The sequence below is a fragment of the Ammospiza nelsoni genome, chromosome 14 (genome assembly GCF_027579445.1).
Source record: "Ammospiza nelsoni isolate bAmmNel1 chromosome 14, bAmmNel1.pri, whole genome shotgun sequence".
Lineage (NCBI taxonomy): Eukaryota > Metazoa > Chordata > Aves > Passeriformes > Passerellidae > Ammospiza > Ammospiza nelsoni.
In genome coordinates this window covers 6,553,085-6,576,988 of record NC_080646.1, presented here as the reverse complement: position 1 = coordinate 6,576,988, position 23,904 = coordinate 6,553,085, and the positions used below count along the sequence as shown (strand labels likewise).

Sequence of the window (23,904 nt, the reverse complement as noted above, 5' to 3'; positions counted from 1 at the left end):
TCAAATGCTTTAAGCTGCAAAGAGAGGAGTCCCCAAATCCCTCTCCCCACTAAGAAAGATCCAAACACATTAACCTTGAAAGACCATGCAAAGCTGCATTTGCTGAAGTCAAACCTTTCTCTGCATGCTGGTGTAGCTGAAGGGGAAAAAAAAAAAGATGTATATACAAGGTAAACTCATGCTGGCTTTTTTACAGCATCTGCACAAAAAGGATTTTTTTTCTGTGTGCCATGTACAGTTGACCTGGGTTAACACTGCAGTGTGGGGGGTTGAAAAGGGATCACCTGATGAAACAGAAATACCTCCCTCCAAACTATATTGCAGGAATTCCAGCCAAGCACCCCAACCACAGCAAACAGTAACAGCTTTCTGGAACAGCACACATTCTGTGTCAGCAAAGCAGCATTAATACAAAACTCAACTCAAATAAAGGAGCAATGACCCTTTGGAAAGAGTTGGGCTTCATCAGGCTCCTACCACACCAAAGACCACCAGAGATACTCCAAGCATTGCAAAAAAATTATTATATCAAAAGGAGGAAAACTATGTCAGCCTTGTACATGTTTTGTTGCTGAATAATGACAGTGTTTACCTTCCCAGCCTAACACATTACTGCTCTGGACCCAACTTTAAAACAGAGTACATGACAGAATTAATTATGCCCTTTCCTCTTAACTACCATTCCCTGGTTATTTATTAGCTCAGCCTGCATATATTCATAGATGTGTCTAATATACAGCGTTAAAAGGACTTAAAACTGATGCCTAAATACTTCCTTCATTTGCAGAGTCCTCTCCATTCTCTGGACAGGCAGTGGCATCAACAAATACAGCCTCAGGCTGAAATTAGTCACTGCTCAAGCAGCTGAGGGAGACATGGGGGAACCTCAAGCACACTGCAATCAATGGCAGGTCTCAAGAGCAATGCAGTGCTGGATCCCAATCTATCTCAGAGGGTTCTGCTAAGGACTTTTCCACCTTTTGGCTCACTCACAGTTTGGAGTCCACCAGCCCATCTCCACGTGTTTCTGGAAAAGACAAAAGCTACACCACACAAAATACCCTGAGTTCAGCACCCTGGCAAAGGAATGGCCCATGGATAAACCCCAATGAGCCACGCAAAAGGAAAACTAAAGGGAACTCAAAAGCCTCTCTGCAGTTGTCTGTCTTCACTCTCCTAAAGTTCTTCTTGAAAAGCAGATTGTCTTAAACCAGAAGTCTTCTCCAATCAATTTTATTTCACCAAGGTCCCTCATTTCAAGGAGAGAAGCTGCTGTGCTGACCATTCACTGGAAGGAGATCAAAAGGAAGAGAGGGTGGGTACTGCAGAAAGCAGAGACAGCGGAAAAAAGAAAAGCCTTTCACAGACACTTTGCAAAAGCAGCAGCACTTTTGTCAGGATAGATGTTAGGATACCATATTCCCACCTGAACACTGCAGTTGCTTTTGGCCTCATGCAGGATCAACAAGCAGCTCCAACTAACACATCAAATTATCTATATGTCTAGGGATTAACTTCCTGTCTTGCATCAGAGGTTAATTAAGTCTTCTCTCCACCACAAAGGAAAACAGTACATTTTGGTACAACAGCACATTTAGCTCTTCCACCCATCATTCACGGCACCACAGCACTGGATTTGTGCTCAGAATGCCCCACAGACAGACAAAATTTAGAAACAGACAAGACCAGGTGCTTTCAATCAACACTCAGATCCTGTCAATGACCAATTATGTGGAATCTCCATTTTAGAGGTGTAGATGGAGCTCAGATCAAAGTGGAGTGTTAATTTTGTTCATGTTCTCCCTGTATTTTGGGCTAAAAAAATATAAAACTCTTCAAAGCTTTTTATGATTTTTCCATATCAGAAGTTCCTGCCTAAGAGTAAAAGGGAAGAGAAAGGGATGGAGGAAGAGCAACTGTATCTAAAAACCTGTAAGCATGAAGGTTGCATTTCATAACAAAATGACATTACGTGATAGCAACAAGTTTACCTTCCAGTGGAAAAAATTGCAGTGCATCTCTTAAAAAAATTATAAATTGATGAGATTATGCAGTAATATGCAGATATAACCTGTATTTCATTATTCTGCACAACGTCCACTTCATCTGATGAAATGAATAAATGAGGTCCTTATGTCACACTAGAGGCATTACCCCAATTTTGTTTACAACATCTTTCTAGCCTTTAACCACAGCACACGCAGCACAGCTGGCTGGCAGCTCAACATTTCAGTCCAACATGCAAAAGAAGTTAAGATAGGGGAAGTGATTCTAAAAAAATACACAGGAAAAATCTTGCTTCACTTACCTAAGCAAAGTTGTCATTAGAGAGTTTTCCAGTAATAAAATCCAAGAAAAAAAAGCCTGAAAGAAACATAGACAAGGCAAAGTTTTAGTACATAGGATATTACTCTCACTCATATTTTTTTCCTTAGGAATTGGAAAAGCCAGTGATTTAAAGAAAAAGTAACTTCCCTCCATTAGTTGCCTTTCTGATAGTTATTTGCAACAAAAAGCTCTTCCTCAGACAGTGAATGTATGAGAAACAATAGGGCAGATTTTTCACTGCTGCTTCCAGCATTATACCAGTGCAATTCCCCAAATGTCAATCACGTTGGGCTGCAATAAAACCAGTGTTATCCAGCAGACAGTCAGGCCTAAGGCAATTAGCTAAACTGCCCCATTTAGATTTTCAGTCATCTCTCCCTCCCACTGAGCTGGATTATCAGAAAGTCTAGACCAAGTTGTGGGGTGAGAATCAAGGAGCCACCCATGTTCACACACAGAGTAAGACTGAAAGTGGCCAGAAAGAAAAATGCTGCATATAAAGAAAATACCCAAACCACCCCAAAGCTAATTGCAAAAAACTGAGGCAGAATAACACATACCAATATGAAGAAAGCTGGGAAATACAAGACCTCATTACAGGCATAAAAATCCAAAGCAAAGTACAAGTTACTGGCAAAAATGGCATGTGGCCATGGCAGGTTTCACCACAATCACTGCTACCAAAAAACCCAAAAGCTTGTTGAGACTCATGAATGCAGACTGGGGGAAAAAAAAAGAAACCACACACCCAAACTAACTGAATATGGATGACTGCAAGCCTCCAAATCAAAGAGGGAGTTGACCACTGTTTAGGAGGAAGAAATCATTGCTTGTTCCAAGATTAAAAACTTATAATTCTGGCCCCAGCTGAAGCACTATCATTCACTAATCTGCTGCAATTTAGTCAGGCTGATCCCCCGCTCAGACAGACGGGGCATTATCAAAAGTTCCTCCATTCATTTCGCTTCCTGTTAGGCAGTGAAAGCCCCTTTCATACCCTCCTCCAGAGGCTGCTGAAGCCAGGGAAGACTTTCTGATAGAGAAGATAAGGTAGCTGGATTTATTCATGAGAGGAGGAAGGGAAGTTGTACAGGCTGATTACAGCTGCTCCAAAGCTGAAAACTAGAGGTTTGGAGAAGGGAGGTACAAGATGATGGATCTCTTATTAAATAAGCATTATACCACTACCATTATTGTTAGAAGTAGCATTAACTCTCCTGATACTTCACTACAGAATTGAGATTTTACTCTGAACTTGGCATCATCAAATAATAATTAAATTATTTAAATTCAAAAATACATGGACGAGGCAGAATGTGGTATTTTTTAGGAGACCGAGTAAATAATTTTTTAAAAAACAGAATACCTAAGAGCAAAGGATAAACTAGCCAGAGTCAGAGGGAAGACACCAGAAATGGTCTCCAGATTGAGACTGTTCACATATCATTTTCAGGGTCAGATCTTGTTCTCATTGTCGACATGAGCACTCTCAGACTTCAATGGGGCAGGATGGTGATTTCCACATTACTTAACATGTGTCAGCAATTTTGAACAGTTGCTTTGCAGATTCTTAGAGCAAACCAAGCAAAACCTCAGCAGTGAGAGCCCAGTACAGTACTTGGCGGATGAAAAGCTGCCTGGAAACTCTAGCAAGTCTCTGAAAAACATTCCCCCATTAATGTTCAAACAATCTGGTATAGTAAGAATAGTTTTTAAATGCAACAAGATGGAAATGCAAACAAAAACACATTTCTCAAGTTTAAAGGGGTCGAGCCAAAGCAGCAAAGCTCTACCAGAAGTTAGGGCTAACAATGATGGTTACAGGGGTAAACCCTCCCTCTTCCTTCCCCTCTCCCAGACTATTCTTCTCCAAATGAAGGAGTAAAATAAACAAGAATCAAAATATCCACAGCAGAAAATCACAAGCAGCTTTAAAAGAAAGAAAATAACTCAACTATACCTCATCATTATTCCATCCAATCCAAATACACATCAAGTCTTTAACTGTTTTCCCCTCTGACAATGCTAAATGAGATAAAAACAAGCAGAAATTATGTATTTTTTAATACACTATTATGTGAGTGGGAAAACTTAAAGACACCACTTTGAATTAGACCAGGATGGAGTGTAAATCTCTGTTGGGCAGAAAGAGGAAAAACCAAATCTAGAATGGCATGAAGACCCAACAGAGATGGCTCACAGGTCACCACTGGGAGGGTGAAGTATCAATGGTACTTATGTAAATGGGGACAAAGCTGACAAATTAACTCTTGCCTAGCAGAATACTCACATGCAATCAAACAGCATCAAGCTACAACAAAATCCAGAGCTTACTTTGATCCACCTCCTCCTTTAGGTTATTTTATATATACTAGACAAAACTTGAGCACAAACTGTAAAGATGGGTACCTCAGAAAAAGCAGCCAAGTCTCAGATTCCCCCCATAATAAATAAGGTAATATTGCTCCCCTATCTTCACAGAAACTTTGCAACACAAAACTGAAGGGACAATACATTGTTATAAATCTCCAACACACAAAAGCAATTTTACATGTTAATTTGCAGTTTCACACTATGAATAAGGACAAATTTATCAAAGCACAAAGGGTGTTTCCTACAGTGGGAATGTAATGGGATGACAAGACAGCCTGCTTGTTCTGCATGTTTGGTAAGATTGTTGGGCCTTTCTCATCACAAAACAACTCTTGTCACACCAATATTTAATTACAAACAAGCAGAAGTCCGCCCAAAATTTCCCACTTGTTTTCAGGTCCAAGGAGCCCACAGGAGCTGATACTGCATCATCACGAGGAAATAAAGAGGCAGGAAGGAGATTTTCCTTGGTCTTTTCAGCTTAATAAAGACCCAACTTCAGCAATGTTACAGCTGATGCAAGGGAGTCAGACCAAATCTGAACACTCTTCCTCCCACTCAAGCAGACAGACTACAGAACACCACAACCAGAGGCCCAGCCCCACTGGCACAGTGCTGGATACAACACGTTTTGTTGAGTGAAAATATGACTCTACACATATGACAATTTCAGGAAAGCCAAAAAAAGAACAGGTTTACTTGGCTCCTTCTGCAAAGTCAAAAGTGGTTGTTGTGATGATGCCAGGGTTTGAAGGTCAGTTTGGGTTTTTTAATAACCCCAAAACCTAAAAGTTCCTACTTCTAAAGACCACCTTGTGTTTCTCATAGCCTGGGTATGAATATACAGATGCCCAGTTTCCAGCATCTGTACTGTCAGTAGTTACGCTTGGACTAGCTGTGACTGAAGGCAATGGAAAATTTCAATAATAGTTTCACTGTCACACAAACCTGCAATTCCAGGGGCATGTGCTATTACCAGTGGCTGTTAAAGGTGCCTGCAGCAGAGTTCAGAGAGAAAAATCAGCAAAGAAATCCGAAATTCAAGAGCAAACCCTGCACATGCAAATCAGGCTTTGCAAACTCCTGACGCACTGCAAGAGGAAGGATTTTCCATCTCATCTCCAAGCACACACTGCAGTGCCAGGGAGGTTAGAGCACTGCCAGAGCATGGACAGGAGGAGGTTTGTCTGCAAACAGAATAAACAGCCTTGACTAAATTCTTGTAACCAATTAAGCAACAATTCTCCACTGAGAAAACAGCATCTCCCAGCTCCCTGCCTAATCCTCAACTCCTGCTTCTTGAGCTGGCTTTAGATTTTTTTAAGTCTTCCATTTTTCTTCAGAAGCAGAAGACAAATGGATGCCAGTTCTGCAGACATCCTGGTTGCAAGGCTTTCATTTGCCTTTTAAAGACCATCACTACTCAGAAGTGACTTAACACTAATGAGCTTTCACCAGCAAGTCTGCAAACATTAATACATGTGAGTAGGCATGCTAAATCCACTCAAATTACTTATCTGCAAGGCTCTCCTCCAGCCTGGACTGGACTTCAAGCCAAGGAATGATGAAACCTGGAAGGTAACTATGGATTTTCTCTCATCTGCATCCCTTTGTTAAGCTACTCAGTGATGCTAAGCAGATGCATTTTGAATGTGCTGCTTCATCTCATGTAAAGGGGTGAGAAAAGGAAAAAGAGTCAAAATAGTACTTATCTGGAAAAAAAGCAAATATTTTAAACTAAGTACTGCTACTGTTTGTAGAATGGCCTGTAAGAAGAGATATAGCTGAAATTCCTTTATATACATGTGTTCAGTTTTTGAACTGCAAACAAGTCAATCTGACAAACCAGCTCAGTTAGGATTGCTCCAACAAAGCCAAGGGTCTCACCTCCCCCCCTTTTCCTAAGTAAGCCAGCACAAGTTTCTGGCATAGGCACTGGTGTGTGAGATTTTAACATTCCCCTTTCCATAAACAGTCATACATCAAGCTCTAAAAATTTTCTTCACAGAAACATTTGCACTAGTAAAACTCAATTATTCTAATATTTGTATGACACATGCAGGAGGGGTACATAAAAAGGTTATGGTGAGCTCATTTAAGAATTTAAACAAGAACTTGATAAAAAGGTTTTGAATTATTCACTCAGCTCAACTATTAAATCAGGCTTCCAAAGGAGTCTTTAAACAACAGCCCAGAAGACGCTGTATTTATAACAAAGAGGCAGCACTTGCAGCCATCACACTGTCTCACAGCACAAACCATTCATAATTACACTGTAAATGCACACAGGCACACCATCCTGGTCACAATCCTGCCAGATTAACTGGACACTTTGAACATTTATACAAATATTCCTGTCTGGAGAGGCAGCACCACTTCTGTCTAAATATCTTAAGTGCTGCCTTTTAGGCTAAGAAAGAGCAATTTCTTCAAGAACATCCAAAGCTGAAACACTCAGGAACAGTACTAAGGAAGACAGAGTCAATCTTTTACAAGTATTTATTTACTTTTATACCAGTCCATTTGGGCTGGCACCAAGTAATTTGCTATACCCCTCAAAGTTTCAGAGCCAAAATCAAGTGAAGACATCACCATGCATCTCAATTACAAAGTTCCACGCTAAGTTTACACACAGCACAGCAATTTTCTCAATATTTGCTGCTCACACACACACCAAACCTTTTTTCCAAACCTCAGGGCCCACTTGAAGTAATGGTCATCTCTAGAACGAGGAAAAACAGAGGGCTTGGAAGAGATAACATGAGTGCTGCTTCACTTCTCTGGTACACACATCCTCTCACCACCTGCTTCCTTTCTCCCCATCCCTTTTTTCCCACCTCGCAGGCTGCTCTTAGTAGTTCAGCTCCATGAACACGAGCCAAGATTTCCTCTCAAAATAACTACTCCAAGACCATTTCAACTGTGAGCATCACCCTCAGAAACATTCCCTTCAGCATATCATCTTCTCTCCTTCATCAGTCTGTTCCCAAATGAATGCATGGGCTGGTGATACAAGGTCATGAAGTTGTGGAAAATAAAGCAGGATACCCTCCCACTGCATCCAGAGCAAGGGCAGATGAGTCAGTCTCCCAATATAGTTGGTTTCAGGCATCTCTGGCAGCATTATTTTAATGACTATTTAATTTCCTTCAGCCATCTCATTGAGACAGCTCAAGTAAAGTATTAATGAAGTGTTTGAACACTCTCACTGTCTGGAGGAGACATGAGGTGTCACCTAACCAGCTGCTCAAGATTCACACTTAGCTGCTCTGGTCACCAACAGAGCCAAAAAAAGGATTTTGGCATCAAATGAGCTAAGGAAAGATTTGGGTGTGAGAAGCATGAGGCAAAACTACCACAGTAACAAATACCTCTGAGCCCTGAGCAGAACCAGCAGCACATCAATCTAAGAAAACCATAATCCATTAAAAACAAATAAAAATCTAAGAGTATCTTGCTGTTTCTGAAGAAAGGGGGATTTGGATGGCTTTGTTTTGCTGTTTCAAAGCCAAGCCATTGTAGTAGTGCCATCAGCAACACATCTCCTGAAACTTTTTTGTTTTTCAAACCTTTAAATGCAAATCTGCTGATGTACTTTCCTTCAAACCTTCATCCCATCTCCTCATCCACATGTTCTTACAAATCTATGTATCTGAGGCACTGGTTTTCCTGGCTATGGGTAAGGCTCAACACCTGCACCACTGCAAATGTAATTATGGCAAAATACCATGCTATTTGCAGACTTCCTGTTCACCAAATAATATTAGTGTACCTTTGCCTTGAGCAATTATTTACAGAGCTGGAAATCCTGAATCAACACTAGAGATCACAGAAGCATTCTGCCGTCCACCCCTCCATTATGCAATGATGCTTTGTGTTAGCTTTTGGAAGTGCTCAGAGGGGAAAATAAAATCATCAAAATAATTCTTTATAAATCTATCCCATGAAAAGGAGAGGAAAAAACCATAATTCAGTTAAAACTCTGCATTAGCTTACTCCAGTTGAGACTGGGAGACATTTTACACTTCAGCTGGATTGGCAGTTCAAATTCAACTTCAGGCTCCAACGCAAGCTTTAAGTCAAATTCCTCAGCAGAGTAAAACCCTTATTAGCCTGTCTTCACTGTAATTTTAATCTTACTTAATTCTGAGTATGTAATTTATGTTAAGAATAACCCACTTTTTTTCAGAACGGGATATACTGCATGCAGAATTAGTCCCTGGCTAGCACAGTTCAGGTGTCCCTTAAAGAAATATTTTTTTACATATTGACAGCAAAGGAAAAAAACACTGAAAGCTTTAAACAAAAAAACAGTTTTCATAAATGCATCACAGATGGCTGTATTAATTCACCTAATATATCCCTAAATCATCAAAACCTGGCCATGCAGCCTCACCTCAAACCAATGTTATGTGCTAGAAAGATGTTTGATCTATTTAAAAACTGATACTTCTTTTTTACCACTCACACAAGGCGTGAGAGAGGGGAGGAAAAAAATTGGTATTTGTAGATTTTAAAAGGAACAAGAGCATCCCTTTTCTTCTCCCATCCATCCTTCCCAATTTATGATTACAAAATAAAAAAAAAATTAAAAATCACCATGAAAACACCTTGTAAGAACAACATCTCAATTTTATGTTTCACCAACAGGACAAAATCAGTAACAACTTCTCTACCTGAAATGAAAACAAATTCAAAGCAGTGTCTGAAATTTACTAAGTAAGTTTTAGAGTCCAAAGTGTCAATGAACCCGATCTACATCATCCACCCATACCAACACAAGCAGTATTTACATCCTGTAGCCAACCCAAAGCTCAGAAGCCCCAGTTACTATCTCTCCCAATCACAAAACATTCACTACGTATTTCCTGCATTATTTGCATGGTTACTTAGGTTTTGGGGTTCTGTTTGCATTTCTTTTATGGCCACAAAGTAAAAACCTAGAAACCCCAAGTGAATTACCAGGGTGGTTTGCCATCCTCCTTCTGCATTTGCTGCTGCAGTTTTGTGTTGTCCCTTTGCCTCCCACTCCTCTTTAAGAGGTTAAAAAGTAGTTCAATCCCTATCACCCATCCCCATGCCTGCAAACCAATAAATCCTTTTTACTGAAGCTTACACCCTGCCACAGCCTACTTGTATAATCAGAATAGGAGAGACAGGGAATAGTTAAGCATTTGCCAAGTGAGAGATTTGAGAGTGAAATGCAAGAGATGAACACACCAAGGAGCTGGACTGTGCCAAGAGCACGAGCTCAGGTCTGTCCCATGTCACAGGCTGGCATCAGAACAGCAGAAATCTGAATGACTTGCACTAAAATACTCACTATGGGGGGGAAAAAATCCTCACTCCCTTTACTGTCCAGCTTTTCCTCCATTTTGAGTGGTGTGGAGCTAAGGAGAGGGTTTGCAGGACTTTGCAGCACGTTCTGCAGCACTGTGCTGGAAGCAGGAGCTGTGTGAGGGAAGGGAACCAGAGAGGCCCTGGACAGATGTTTCCATTCACCCACGCTGCCAAGGAGCAGGGAATGCTGAGTTCACTACCTTGGTGTTATTTACATTTCACAACATCCAGCAATAACCATGCCACAAGCAGTTTAGGAAAGGAAAAAACCAAGCGGCCAAGGAATTTTATCATTGTCTTCATTAAAAGGGTGAAAATTAAACTTTTTTTATTCCCGTTCTGAAACTTTACCTGGATTCATTTTGCCAATGAAACAGGACACAAGTATCCCAATCCTCATCCACTCTGAGATAATTACCAGCCATTGCCCTTCTGCACACAATTCTTCTGGCATATCAGAGATGGTTAACTGTGCCACCCCTGAACGACCTGAACATTTTCCTTCCATTTTCCAAAATAAACTGATTTTTGATCTAACAGAGAGGAGTTTCTCCTTCAGCAACTGTGCCACAAACCAAATGCTCCAAAGACCAAATCTGAAAATATCCTTGGTGGAAAGGGTGCATTTCAGAGGCATTCATCCAAACCTCAACCCTGAGACCCAGCATGTTTGATAATGAGCTGCCAGATCCAGTCTGGCAACTAGAACAGCTACTCCAAGTGCTGGCCCATCCACCTGAACACACAGGAGTGCTAGACACGGACCACATGCAGCAATGTGCTCTGCATGGCCCAAGGTGCTCCCTGCAGCAAATGATAGGAAGGGTGATGAGGGAAACATCAGTATTTTTCACACAGTATTATGATCCTCCAAGTCCTCTCTGAGCCAACAGCAGAGGGATAGAGAAAATAAAAAGGCCAGTATTAGCCATTTCTATAAATGTCAGTAGTTTCTGGAGCTTTCAAAGGGGTTCTGTATCTCAGCAGAGACACTGTATCATGTTTCTCAGAGTTTCGTGCTGGTGAACACTGCCCAGACAGGGCAACTTCACTGGGAGTGAGTGCAAGGCTCCCCCCTGCCACTGCCACAACGGGACACCTTCCTTCCCAAAGTAAACCAGACACTAATGCTATTTATGGATCCTGCTGCAGAACCAGACAGGCTTCCCAGCCACTATTCATCAACGTGCAAACAGGTTTTATCCATGGCAGGCAGAAGAGATTTGAAAGAAAAAGTTCTCAAGTTTCGTCTTGTTTTTTGAAAGAAATAAATATCTGAAGAATAGTTGGAAATTCAACACAGAACAGTAACACCTGCAAATAAAGGCTGATCACAGATTCCATGGAGAACGCTTTATTTTTTCAAAAAAATTGGCAATTTCAAATTAGGTCCTAAAGGAAAGCAAACATCCATGGAAAAGGCAGCCAGTTGATGTACCAAGGGACAGACCCCCTAAAGAACATCAGCTCCATCAGTCCTCCATATCCAGAAGAAAAGCAGGGAATAAAACTGTGAAATCTTCCTTACTTTGCAGAAAAAAGCACTACATCAGTTTCCAGAGACACATAGATGAACAACACTCACCAGCTCTACTTTTAAACATTAACACAGCAGACTCCACCAACTTGTCTTCCTATGTCTTTGGGGTTTCAGTGGGAACTACAGCTTTGTTCTTACAAGCATTTTTCATGGAAGCACCTTTGCATTTAAAATGTCAACTGTAAATGCATCTGCTATTCAGATAAAGCACCCACAAGCACTTAATTTCATATGCAACAAGTTTTACAAAGTTCTCAAAGAGCCTAAAGACATTTGGAAGGATAGATGCAAGTTTAGAATAAGTCTTAGCATATCATCAACCAAAAAAAAAAAAATCTATTCTTAGATATCTCCCTTTGGTGATTCCTATAATCTTCCCTTTTTTTCCCTCCTACTCCTCTGAGAAAGTAAGTTGTTTGGTTATTCGGAAAAAAAAATGGAAGAACCTGTTTTGCAAGACATACAAACAAAGCAGTATCTTCCAAAAAAAGAAAAGCTCATTCAAAAGTATGTAAATATTAGGGCTGGTAACACAAACAATAAAACCACAGGAAACACAAGAAATTAAGAATAGATCAGGATTCATTCAATTTCCTGGCTGCTGGATATATAATATAAGTGCTTTCCTGGGTTGGATGCTTGAGACAAAATTTATTTTCTGAATAACAGACATCAGGGAGTTAACAGAGATAATTTAAAGAGGCAAAGAGAAATGAGTGTGTGTTCTGATCCTGCCTCTGCTCCATGGCAGGACAATGACACTGACCAAGGCAGCTACACCCAGAACATGGCACATCATGCACCAGGGGTCCAGCATCCTGCACCAAGCAGTGAATTCAATGTGCTCAAGTCACAAGGAAGGCAAAAAGCAGGATTCCCCCTGTCTCATCACAGGATGCTGCTGAGTGCCCAGTGCACACCCAAAAGGCTGCTCCCCAACAGGGGACAGCTCGAGGCAGAGCACGAAGCAGAGGTGACAATTGGTTCCCAACGTGCAGGGTGGTCCCTGCCACCTCCACCCTGGCTGGGAGGCACACTCTGAGCCTGACCCTGCATTCCAGCTCGGGTGTATTCCCAAATTGCTCATTGCTGCTAGGCTTTCATCCAGCAGCATCCCAACAGTTCTTTCTCTCCTTTCCATCATGGGCATATTTTTTTTTTCCCCCAACCAGCCAGAAGCAACAAGGTCTCAAGCAGACAGAATTGTACATCTCTTGTGTGGGAATTTAAAATGCTGCTCTGCCAACTATCACAGCCACAATAGCACAACCACACTGCAACAGCTCCTGCTCCTCAGTCAACTTCCACCAAATGTTAAACCAAGTCTCTATCCCCAAGGTATCCAGTGGCTCAGACTCAGACTTATCTAAGAATCAAAAAAAACCCTGCAAGGAAACAATTTATTTCCTTCACTGCAAACACCAAGTGATATACTTATCCAAAGAAAAACTTCAACAAGACTTAGGGCTCATTTCCTTTAAAATGGCCTAGGTTTCTCTTTAGCACTGAGATATGACAAGCCCAAGGCATTAATACACACAGGTATTTATGCAAACGGTATTATTCTTTCTTAATTAATATCAGTAGCACTGATCAGACTAGATTTTTAGTAAAAATTGGCAAAGATTTTGCAAATTGGTTCTGGGGAGGGAGAGAGGTGGGAAAATCAGGACTCCTCTAAGCAAAGTCCTAAAAAGCTCGATAAGTTTATACTGACTTGATACATTTTATCACAATGCTTAACCTTTTTATATAATGCAATTGTACAGTAACTGTTTGACTGCCATTTATCTGCCATCTCACAGTACTGATATCACAAAGGGGATGGGACCATCCAGGAAAGAAAGGGTAAAAAGCAAATTCATGTTTTTTACCTTCAGAAAGATGTATACATTTCCAAGCACTTTCCTTGCCACAGGTCCTCCATCTTCCTCAAGAAGTTTTGAATTTTCATTTCAAAACTTGCTCTCCCCATACTCAAGTGTTTTCTCTGCCTGCCACAAGGTGTTGGCTGGGATAGGATCTCTTATTAGTCTCAAAGAACCTGATGACTTCTGAACTTTGAGATTATAAAGCAAGAAAGTTACTGAACACTCACATGCAAGTCGATTGGCTAAGAAAAAGCAGCACAAAGTCCTGCCAAAATGCCAGCTAATCTGATAAAGGGAAAACCAGGGAGGTCTAAGCACTAAACCCTGCAGTTTAAGCAGAGCCAATTCCAGCTGCAGAAGGAAGGACAACACATTCAGCAGAGCACTTCTTCTGAAATGCCATCTGAAAATACATTTTACCACCTTACTGCCCATTGGTAAATTGCAAAATTCCCAGAACACAGAAAAAAAAATGTATGGGACTGACAGGTAAATTTCTTATCAATAACAAACACAACTTGAAACTTACCCATAAGAAAAACTTGAAACTGACTGGAATGAGGGAGAAAGAAATTTACAAAACCTACGAGACACAAAATCAGTTAGCACTTAAGTATTTCTTTAATTCTCCCATTTTCAATGCACTTCACAAAAAATTAATCCTCTTAACATCCATGCAAACATATTTATTATCCACAGTAGTAACTTGTAAGCTCTTCATGCAACTCTCTGCTTCTTTTTCTAGCTTAATACACTGCCCATGAAAACAAGGATCAAAGCCCTGTTTTAACTGTGGGAGAGCTCTCAAGAAACCTGCTCCTATCATCCTACTCCCATCAGCATCTTTCACAGGGACAAGAAAGGCACCTACTCAAGAAAATACATTTACAAGGTAGTTAAAAGCATTTTATGCTAGTTAAGTGCTCAGATCTCAGCCTCCATGCTACACACAAACTCTTCTTCAGGCTACATAACCAAAAGACTCTTCCAAAATTCATTAGTAGCTCTGGCCAGGGGAGGAAAGCAGGTCCAAATTTTGGAGACTCCCCACTGCATAAACGGATTCACACTCCTGTGCCCAACTCAGCAGGAGCCACCAGCACACAGTGGGTACCAACATAACCCCCAGCATCCTCTCACAATGGGTCTGAGGACAAATGTGTATTTTCCTGTTGGCATCTGCACCACAATAGAGAAAAACCTGCAGTTAACAAACATGTGCAGCAACCTTTTGCCTTGAATCAAACAAAAGTGTAAAGAGACACCTGGACCTTGTGAAATGAATGTTTATTACACAAGGCCTTCTTTTATGACAGTACATATAAAAAGGGTTTAGTCTTTATTCTATACCCAGCTGAGACAACCTGCTTTCTCTGCAGCTGCTAGGAGAAGAGAAACTATAAACATTTACATTTAATGTAACAAAAGGTTTGCTCACCACCTCTTGTGTTCCACTGTGCTCTTCGATGATGATCACTCATCATAAAAATGGGTGGAGTGGCTGCAAAACACTCAGTGATGGAAAAACTGACTCCCATGTTCAAGAGAGGTTCCTGCACAGGCTGAAAACCCCACTAATGTAATGGAGTGCTGTCATTACTGCCAGGATGGGAAATCTTTGGGCTAGGGATGCAAACACATCTGCTACACAGCACGTGAAGCAGCCTGTTTTACTTTATCTCAGAATCACCCTCTCCACCAACTCAAAGACCTTCAGATCCCACTACAGAAACTGTTTTAATCTAGGCCACACATAAACTCAATCAGCTCCAGTTTGGTTTTAAACAATTAAAAGCCAGCACTCCCAAGTACAAAGTGCAGACCTGAAGATGTCCAGTGTTGTCAGCACTGCAGCCTTGCTGCTGCAGAGAAAGATTTATGGTAACAGGGAACAAAACAACAGAACTCATCACGTAACACCAGAGGTACATCACGTAAACCTCACTCCTTGGCTGACTCACTAAGTGATATTAACTCAAAAAAAAAGCAAGTCCCAGTTTTGCTGCCATCTTACTTGCAGGTTCAGCAATTAGGAAGCTGTGCACAAGCTCATGAGCCAAAAGAAATTAGTCTGTATAAGAGGCAAATATGGCCATCCTGTCCTCCCCTTCCCCCCAAAATAAATCACTTCCCCCCTTCCTTTAACACCTGCTTCCTCCATCCAAGCATTCATTGTCCCACTGCTATTATGGGACCAAAGGCTTAAGCATCCCAGAGGAAACTCAAGGAGGGAAAACAGCATGTGTAAAGTGACCAAGACTCATTCCCTTCAACAATCTCACTCCCACCATCCCTTATTTTCCCTCTTTTCCTATTGACAGCAAGTTTCAAGAGTTGGCAGGGCGTCGATATCCATACATGCTGGGAAGCTGAATGTGTCACACATCCTGGTATTGAACCCCACTGTGCCCACAGGCACTGGTGTGGACTCTCCTTGCTCTCACACCTCCCCAAGAACCCACAACAAATACCACGGGGCAGGAAACAAGGGCAGACAACCCATGGCCTGACCCAGCACAGCTTTTTGTATTGCTGCCCTGAAGAAGAGACTTCCCACAAGCAGCCACTCTGCGCATCCCTAAAAAGTGGCAGAAACAGAGCAACACCAGGCACACGGCAAAAGGAGCCTTTGGGCAAACCCATCCTCAGCATCAACCTCCACCAGGTGGTTTTTAACTGCTGTGCACACTCCCACCCCCACTTTAATCTTCCCTCCACTGGAAACAGGGATACCTGCAAGAACAGGATGCCTGGGACAGCATCCATGTGTGACACATGCCAGGTGTGTTAATCCATGGAACAAGAATGGGTGAGTCACCAGTTTGAGTCTGAAGACAGTCCGGTTTAGAACAACTGCTCCGTGCCAGAACCTTTGTTTGTAATGGTTTTACTAAGTGCAGCATTCAGATTTACAGAACAGTTACACCACTGAGGGCAGGGACACAGTGGGAAAAAGACTGACTTTCCCAAGTAACTTTGCCAGAAACCTCAGATACGGTTTAGATGAAGATACAAATATGTCATAGATTTTAGCGTAACTTGCTGCTCCAGTTTGCATTAGTCATGGGTGATAAAAAGCACAGAAGACTCAAAGATGACACATGGGGCACTTTCTCTCCACACAAAGTTTTGATCATCATCATCAAATGACCTTTAAGATGACCACTTTAAATCATGCTCACAGAGCATTATGCTCATCAAAATTCAGCCCCATTTTTAAATGAATATTTTGTTGTTTATTTCCTTTTCCCTTGCTCTCAGAAATAAAACCTGAAGGAGCTGCTACAGAAGAAAATCCTTAAATCCTTCCTTTTACAGTGGATCAGGTTAATCTCAGCAGTGCTGCCACACTGTAAAGAACATCTCACATTAAGAAATAATTTGGGGAGACCTCTCACTGTGTATTTTGCAAATGTAACATTAAAGTAAAAACAGTTCAGCAACAAGACTAATGGGAAAGTTAGATCAGCCACCTGAAAGTAGTCAAAAAATACGAAAAGAGACTAGAAGCAGTCAGAAGTTGTGGCAAATTTCGCACAGTCTATTAGAAAATTTCACAAGTGCTTGAAACAAAGACACAATGATCAGTTGCTACCTGTGCTCATACATTTTAAATATTATCTCAGAAGAGCAGCTCCACAGGATCCAATGAGCAATCAGTCTCTACCTCACGATTTTCAAGGAAATCAAAAGGTGATCAAATGAAAGGATCAAACCTACAAGAAAACTGTGACAGTTCAGTTGCCACATGGACTGAACAAAATACTATGACCAGTTTTGGAAAGACAAGAGCAGCCAAACAGGAAAATTATTTATTATTTACAGCCAAACAGGAAAATTATTTATTATGAACAACTTTATGAGAATCACAAAAATTAAAAAAAAGGAACATTTGACTAAAGAGGTTGGATCGTTTTGAATATAAAAACAAATTCAAAGTCTTTATAAGGGGAAAGAGATTCAAGAAAAATCCAGGTGGTCCAGGAGAATTAACTTTGTCAAGAAAACCTGCAGAATTACGAGTTCACTGGTGAAGAAGCACCAGTCTGGATTCTGCAGCCAGGGCCACAGTCAAGATCCTCCACCAACCATGGAACCCACACCACCAGCAGACCTCGCCCAGAGGCACCAAACCCAACCTCACACCCAAAACATGCCTGGAATATACTGTATTTCAAGCCCTCAACACAAGTGCTGTAGAAGGTGATGATATTAGCTTCAGGGGTAATTTTTCCTTATGTTTTCTCCAATCCTAGATTAAATATTTGAGCATTTGGACTGTGAGAACTTCATTGCTATGCTAACAAAGAATTCACCTTTTTCTCATGCATATTACAAACCATCCAATAAACTCTTCAGCATCAAATTCGTAAGTTTCTTCTCAATATATATAAAAGTCTTGTTAGACTGCGTGACCATGTCACAACATGTGATCCATTACAGCTACAACAGAACTAAAGCTTACTTTTTCCAAGGCATCACACTTTGTACTTTTTAAGGACTGTTGACTACTTAAAAATATTTGTGATTGCACTTTCTTCCCCTGTTCCTCATCAACCTAGCAACCTATCTAAAATAGTTATAAAGAAAATTTTAAAAAACATTATTAAAATGGCAGAACTTATTTTGCACATATTTCTCTTTGCTCTTGAACTGCTGTCTTAGAGAACTGAAAAATTAAACACTTTGACTTTTAGCACACTTGCTTATCTCAGAAACATCTATCTCCCATGTCATCTTCACATGCTATAAAAAAGGGATGGGCACCACAGTCAAATGCCTTCTTTGCAAATGGAAAAGCACTTCCAAGAGTTTAGAGTTCTCCTGGTGGAAGCATCCAACCCTCTGCCACAGCAGCTGCTTGTGGTAACACAATGGAACATGAGTCAGGTAAGTGATGCAGGTACAGAATGAACTTATTTTCTTAACTGACACAAGTTATGAATTGTATACACAAAAAACAATAATATAATCTTATCTGTGATCCATTTCCCAGTCTGGTTTGCTGAACAGACCCAAAAATCCCAGTGTGGCCCAGCTGGGGAACTGGAAGAGGCTGCTTATGCTACGCCAACACACAAAAGAGATGAGATGACAAAACTGCAGTTCAAGTTTAGCACGATACTGAAACTTTTACCTACTGCATGTCTCCACCAGCCATCTGGAGAAGGACAATAAACTCTTTACAGGATTTGTGGCGTCACAGCTTATTTGTCATGCAGACATTATGAGAGGAGTCACCCTGTTTCCCTGACAAAGCACTATAAATATACAGAGGTATATCATTCTGAAAAAGATCTGTATAGCTTCACCGCAGCAACAAGTTCCCAGCATAGCTGCTTTTCCTGGAGCACTGCCATCATATTTTCTTATCAGTAACTGAAGTAACTAACTAGCTAACTCCCAGTGATGGGCTTTGCCTTCTAGATCTGCATAAAGGTCATTTGCAAAGGGGGAAAGGCAGGCTTGATAAATAAATAAATAAATAAAAAGAAGCCATTGTGCCACATCCACGGCTTTGTTTCCAAAAGCCACTAAGAAGTGCAATGCCAGGCTGAAGTGCCTGACTATTCAGTAAGTACAAGGAGTGGCCCATTCCCTCCCCACAGTGAGATTGTTGACAGCTGTTTTAGAACAGGGGAAAAAAAAATGAAGCATGACTAAGCTATTCATAAAAATCGCATTATATCCAACACCCTAAAAACCAGTTTTGTTTTAGAAAAGGTGCAGAGCTTCCTGGTGACCAGGTGGTACATGCCAGCCCCAACCAGGCTCCCAGCTGGATTATATCCCCTGTGGCAAACCCCAGGGCAGCAAAGGAGGACTCTACACCAGAGCTATCAGCTGCTTCAGAACGTCACTCATTACCTTTATCTGTCCTACAGGTGATCAATGCAAGCAAGCACATGAGCACTTGGCACCAAACAGCACTCAGTAATCACAAGGTGCAGGCTGCAAGGTGTTTTCCTCCCCAGCTTTCCACATCCAGCCTCTCATGTGCCTGCAAACAGGAGTCACCCTCCAGCTGGAAACCACACCAACTGCCAACTCCCTGTGCAGGGGACTGGTAAGACATGGGGCCACAATCACACAGGGAGGCCATACCATGCCTTTATGGCCTCCTGGACTACCCAGCCTTCTCCTCAAGTTTATAACTTCTTAGCAGTGCCTTCCACCAGTAGAGGCAAGACAAAACCAAATAGTTCCTCCCTACCAATCAGCTGTGTGGTTCAGCTGACTTCAGGCTATTTATTGCCTGTGTGGGGAACCCCTATAGAAATAGCATTTAATAGCACTCAAGTAGATTGCAGAGATAACTAGCTACAGTAATAAGCAGAAAAGCTTCCAAGCTGCTTCAAGGTCAGTTTTATTGGCGAGTGGATCACCACCAAATACCAGGCAGAGAAAACTGATACGATGGTGTCCTGGAAACAGTGGAAAAGAAATAGGTACAGCAGGCACTGCAGCTTCTACTAACGATTTTTTTGTTAAGTAGCTATTTATTAAAACTTAATATTCCAGCAGAAAATCATATGAAAGAACCCCACTGCTCTTGTAACACAGGAGCATGTGAACACCACCAATAAACCTACCAATGTTTTTTTCCTCAAGGATAATTTATTGACTGCTGTTCTTAATTCATGCTTTGGATAGAATAACCAGATTCCTTTAACAGTACTTAATCCTCCTCTTAGCACAGGAGTGTACCCTAGACCAGAACATGGCTTACTCACAAGTATATCCTGCTGAGAGATTAGTGAGTTCTGCATATGCCTGAGTCTCAAAGCTGCGCTACGCAGACTGTGTTTAAAAACATCCATCATCGCATAGTACCTGGCAGAGCTCTGTTCCTTTGAGAAGCTTTGAGCTCTTAAATGTGTTTCCCTCCTTTGATGCAGCGAAGCTGTAAATCAGGAACATCGAGCTCCTGCCTTTCTCTCTGGCTGCAGTCCCTGGCTGGACTCTCTCCCTTCGGACACGTCGTGTCCTCACCTCTCGGGCTATGCCGGCCATCCGTGGTCACCAGAGATGGGCAGGAAATCCAGGCTGGAACGCTGTCACACAGCTCAGCTCATATCCACACTACCTGCAGGGGACTCGTCATTCAGGCTACCTACAAAACCTGTCTGCCTGGCAGAACTCAACACCCGTGCCCTTCTAGCAACAGCCCCAGGCTAGCCCGTCTGTCCAGCACCGGGCAGCGCTGCAAGGACAGATGGGCCACGGAACCCATGAAATGGACAACAGGTACACACCTGAACTCGTGCCAAGGGAAAACACACGACCAGATGATCCTCACCTTGTCTACTGCACCCTTACTCTGTTACCAGGCTTGTAAAAAAAGCAACCAAAATAAAAAAACCCAAACACGTCAATTTCAAGTGTAAGAACAAGTCACTGTCACCATGTCCCAAAGCACAGCAAATGCCTCTCTACTACACACAGCAGTTTCTATCCACAGGCAGGGATGTTATGAGGTTAAACATCAATCTACTCCCACTGCTAAGGTATCTATGTATAAAAATACAGCTCCTCTAACACCACAATAAATGATATCTTACCTTCAAAGACCCATGTGGAACTTGGTTCACCCTTACAATTCCACAACAGCTCAGCAAGAGCGTGCAGAACATGAGAAACACACCCAACATGGGACTCCAGGAGAGTCACCACAAACAGAACTAATGTCGCTTGGCCCTTTAAAACCGATTAGATTACATTAGCCAAAACTCCCAGTGCACGAGACATCCATAGATCTCAGACCAACTGTCTAAACTCAGCTCTGAAGCTACATGCTTTACATATTTCTACTGCATCGCATATCTCCATGAGCACCTAAAGTTTTACGGCTGACGGAGATTACAGAGAGCCACAGTGACCAACTGTCCTACAGCAGTGCAGGATTTCTAATCCCTTTATCAAATCTCTATCTGGTCATCCACAGCAGAAATGGTACAGCACACTCTTAAAAAAAAAAAAAAAAAAAACTTTTTATAAATCACTTTTTTCCCTCACTTCCAATCTCCAGCTAACATGAAGCCCTGTAAAGGACACTGGAGCAGAACCAATTCCAGAGGTCAGCAAAATCAGATTCTGCAAATTCCCACTCCTCTCTATGACTTGCGGTTACAACACAGTCACAGAAGGTGGATTAATAAACCCCAACAGTTTACAGGTTCAGAAAAAAAAACTACTATTTCGCAATCCTCATCCAGAAACTCCTGCATTTGCTTCAGAAGAAGGTTCTGCACACGAGAAGGAACAAAAACAATTATATTTTCAAGCAACAGAGTGAACGCATGAAATAGACCCCACGGCAGTGACACCAAAGGCCACGGAGACCCAAAGGTGACACGCACCAATCCCAGCGTGTTGCGGGGAGCTCTTGATAAGAATCAGCGGTGACTTTCCGCGCAATAAACTGCGATACAAAGTTGTGTCCGTGAGCCTGGAGGGGGCTTCCGAGCAGGATATCAGTATTCCAGCGTGGAGGGAGGCTGGGGGCCAGGCGGGTGCGTGTCCCCGGCACACCCCCGGGCACAGCGGGGCCGCCACCCCCGCCCGGCTGCGGGGGAACCGCGCCCGGCCCCGGCCCCGGCCCGCAGACAATAGCGGCGGGGAGCAGCCGCGCGAGAAAACGCTCCAAATAAATGAAAAACTACCGAGAGCCCTGAAATGAACAGGAATAAAGCCACGCGGAGGAGAGGAGCCGCCCGGAGCGGCTCCACGCGAAGTTGCGCGGAGAAAAACCCCCCCGAGGACGATGAAGGGCGGGGGAAGCGTGCGAGCGAGCGGGAAGGGGCGGGGGGCTCCCGCACACCCCCGGCCCCGGGGAGCGCCCACCCCTCCGCCCCCGCCGGCGGCCTCCCCAAACTTTCCCCCACCCCTTCGCCCAACTCCGGCGGGGCAAACTCACCGCGGGGCCCGGCGGGCGGCTTCGCCCCTGGCAGCGGGGCCGGGAGGGAAGGGAGAGGGACGGGGACGGGGAGGGGGCGGAGGAGGCGGCCGGGCCGGTGCTCTCCGCCCGGGGAGGCGGGCAGGAAGGAGAGGAGGAGGGCCGGGGGCTGCCGCCTCGCAACCTGAGCCACCGCCACCGCCGCGCCCGGCCCGGCCAGCCCGCATGCGCCGCCCCGGTGGGGCCGAGCGGGGCCGGGCCGTGCGGGGCCGAGCAGGGCCGGACGGGGCCGCCCTGGGCCGGGCAGTGCGAGGCCGGGCCGTGCGGGGCCGGCGGCATTCGCTGGGGCTGAGATCCGGCCGTGAGCAGCGCTGGGAAAAGCCCCGCTCCCTGCCCCGGGGGCTTCTCCCTCGCCTGTGCCCCTTGCCGGTAGCTCGGCTGCTGGGGGAGAGGCGGCGGCGTGTGTGGAACGTGGAGGTGCGGGTGTGGAAGAGCTGCTCAGGCTGCGGGGTTGTTTTTATCGAAGGGGCACATGGGGATTGCTTCATGCCTGGAAGAGTTCAAGGCCAGGATGGATCGGTCTTTGAACAACCTGCGCTAGTGCGAGGTGTCCCTGCCGATGGCGGGGAGGTTGGAGCTGGATGATGTTGGAGATTCCTTCCAACCAAACCATTACGGGATTTTAGGATCTTGACTTTCCACGTGCTGAGCTTTGTCTGTAGGGCCTGTTCTGGTGGGTGTTGGAGTTCTGGCATCCCCACTTCGAGCAGTTAAAGCCTCTTCTGTTGTTCAGTGACCAGAATATGCTGCACATCTGTACCTGTCACAAACCCAGCAGCTCCACTTGAGTTCCACCAGCCCAGTCCGCGGCCTCATCCTCCTCCTCACCCTCTTTCCTGGTTCTGTGGTTGTGTAGGTTTGATGGAGGAACATTTCCCATACCGTTCCCACGCCTTTCTCCGGAAAAGCAGTGGAAAGGGCACCCCACCATTAGCAAATGAGCTCATGTGGTCTGTGGTCTGTGTGCGGCTGGGCTGGAGGAGGCCCTGCACAGTGGCGATGCCTGATCTCTTGTGGTGGTGATTTGCCTTCAGTTACTGTTTTTGTTGGAAGCTCCTTGGAAATGTGTACATGTGGTGGCCCAGCATTTCCACTTGGCTTTTTCTACAGTGTCCCGCTAGCCCTGGCAGTGGCTGGATCATGATGTGCACAAAGACAGTATCAGCACTGAGCTTAATGTGTGTCACTTCATGAGAACCAGCCCAAAAGCACTTCCAAACACTTTCCAGAGATTTTGCTGCTGATCAAAGAGCACTGGGCAAAGGCTGCGGGTAATTCCTGTACATCGTGTTCTCTTCAAGTAGGACAGAAAAACCAACACTGTGTATGGTCAGAAGATTATCTCCTGAAAACCCTGCTCGTGAACTTGGCATTGGCTTCCAAAACGTGCACTGTTGATTCAGCTGAAAGCAACTGAAACAATAAAAATGGTCCCAATGCTTGTGCATTTTGGTCGTTTTGGAGACTGGAATGTACCAGCATTGTACACCCTTAAA

The 23,904-nt window shown here is 43.4% G+C and overlaps 1 protein-coding gene across 1 annotated transcript in view; it reads right to left on the bottom strand.

The window, feature by feature from the left end:
- AKAP13 (A-kinase anchoring protein 13) overlaps positions 1-22,560 on the bottom strand; it is a 209,482-nt gene extending 186,922 nt beyond the window's left edge. The window contains exons 1-2 of the mRNA XM_059482575.1: positions 22,370-22,560; positions 2,309-2,364 (exon numbers count right to left, since the gene is read on the bottom strand). The gene's annotated coding sequence lies outside the window, so the exon portion shown is untranslated. The remainder of the gene's footprint in view (positions 1-2,308; positions 2,365-22,369) is intronic.
- Positions 22,561-23,904: the final 1,344 nt, after the last annotated feature.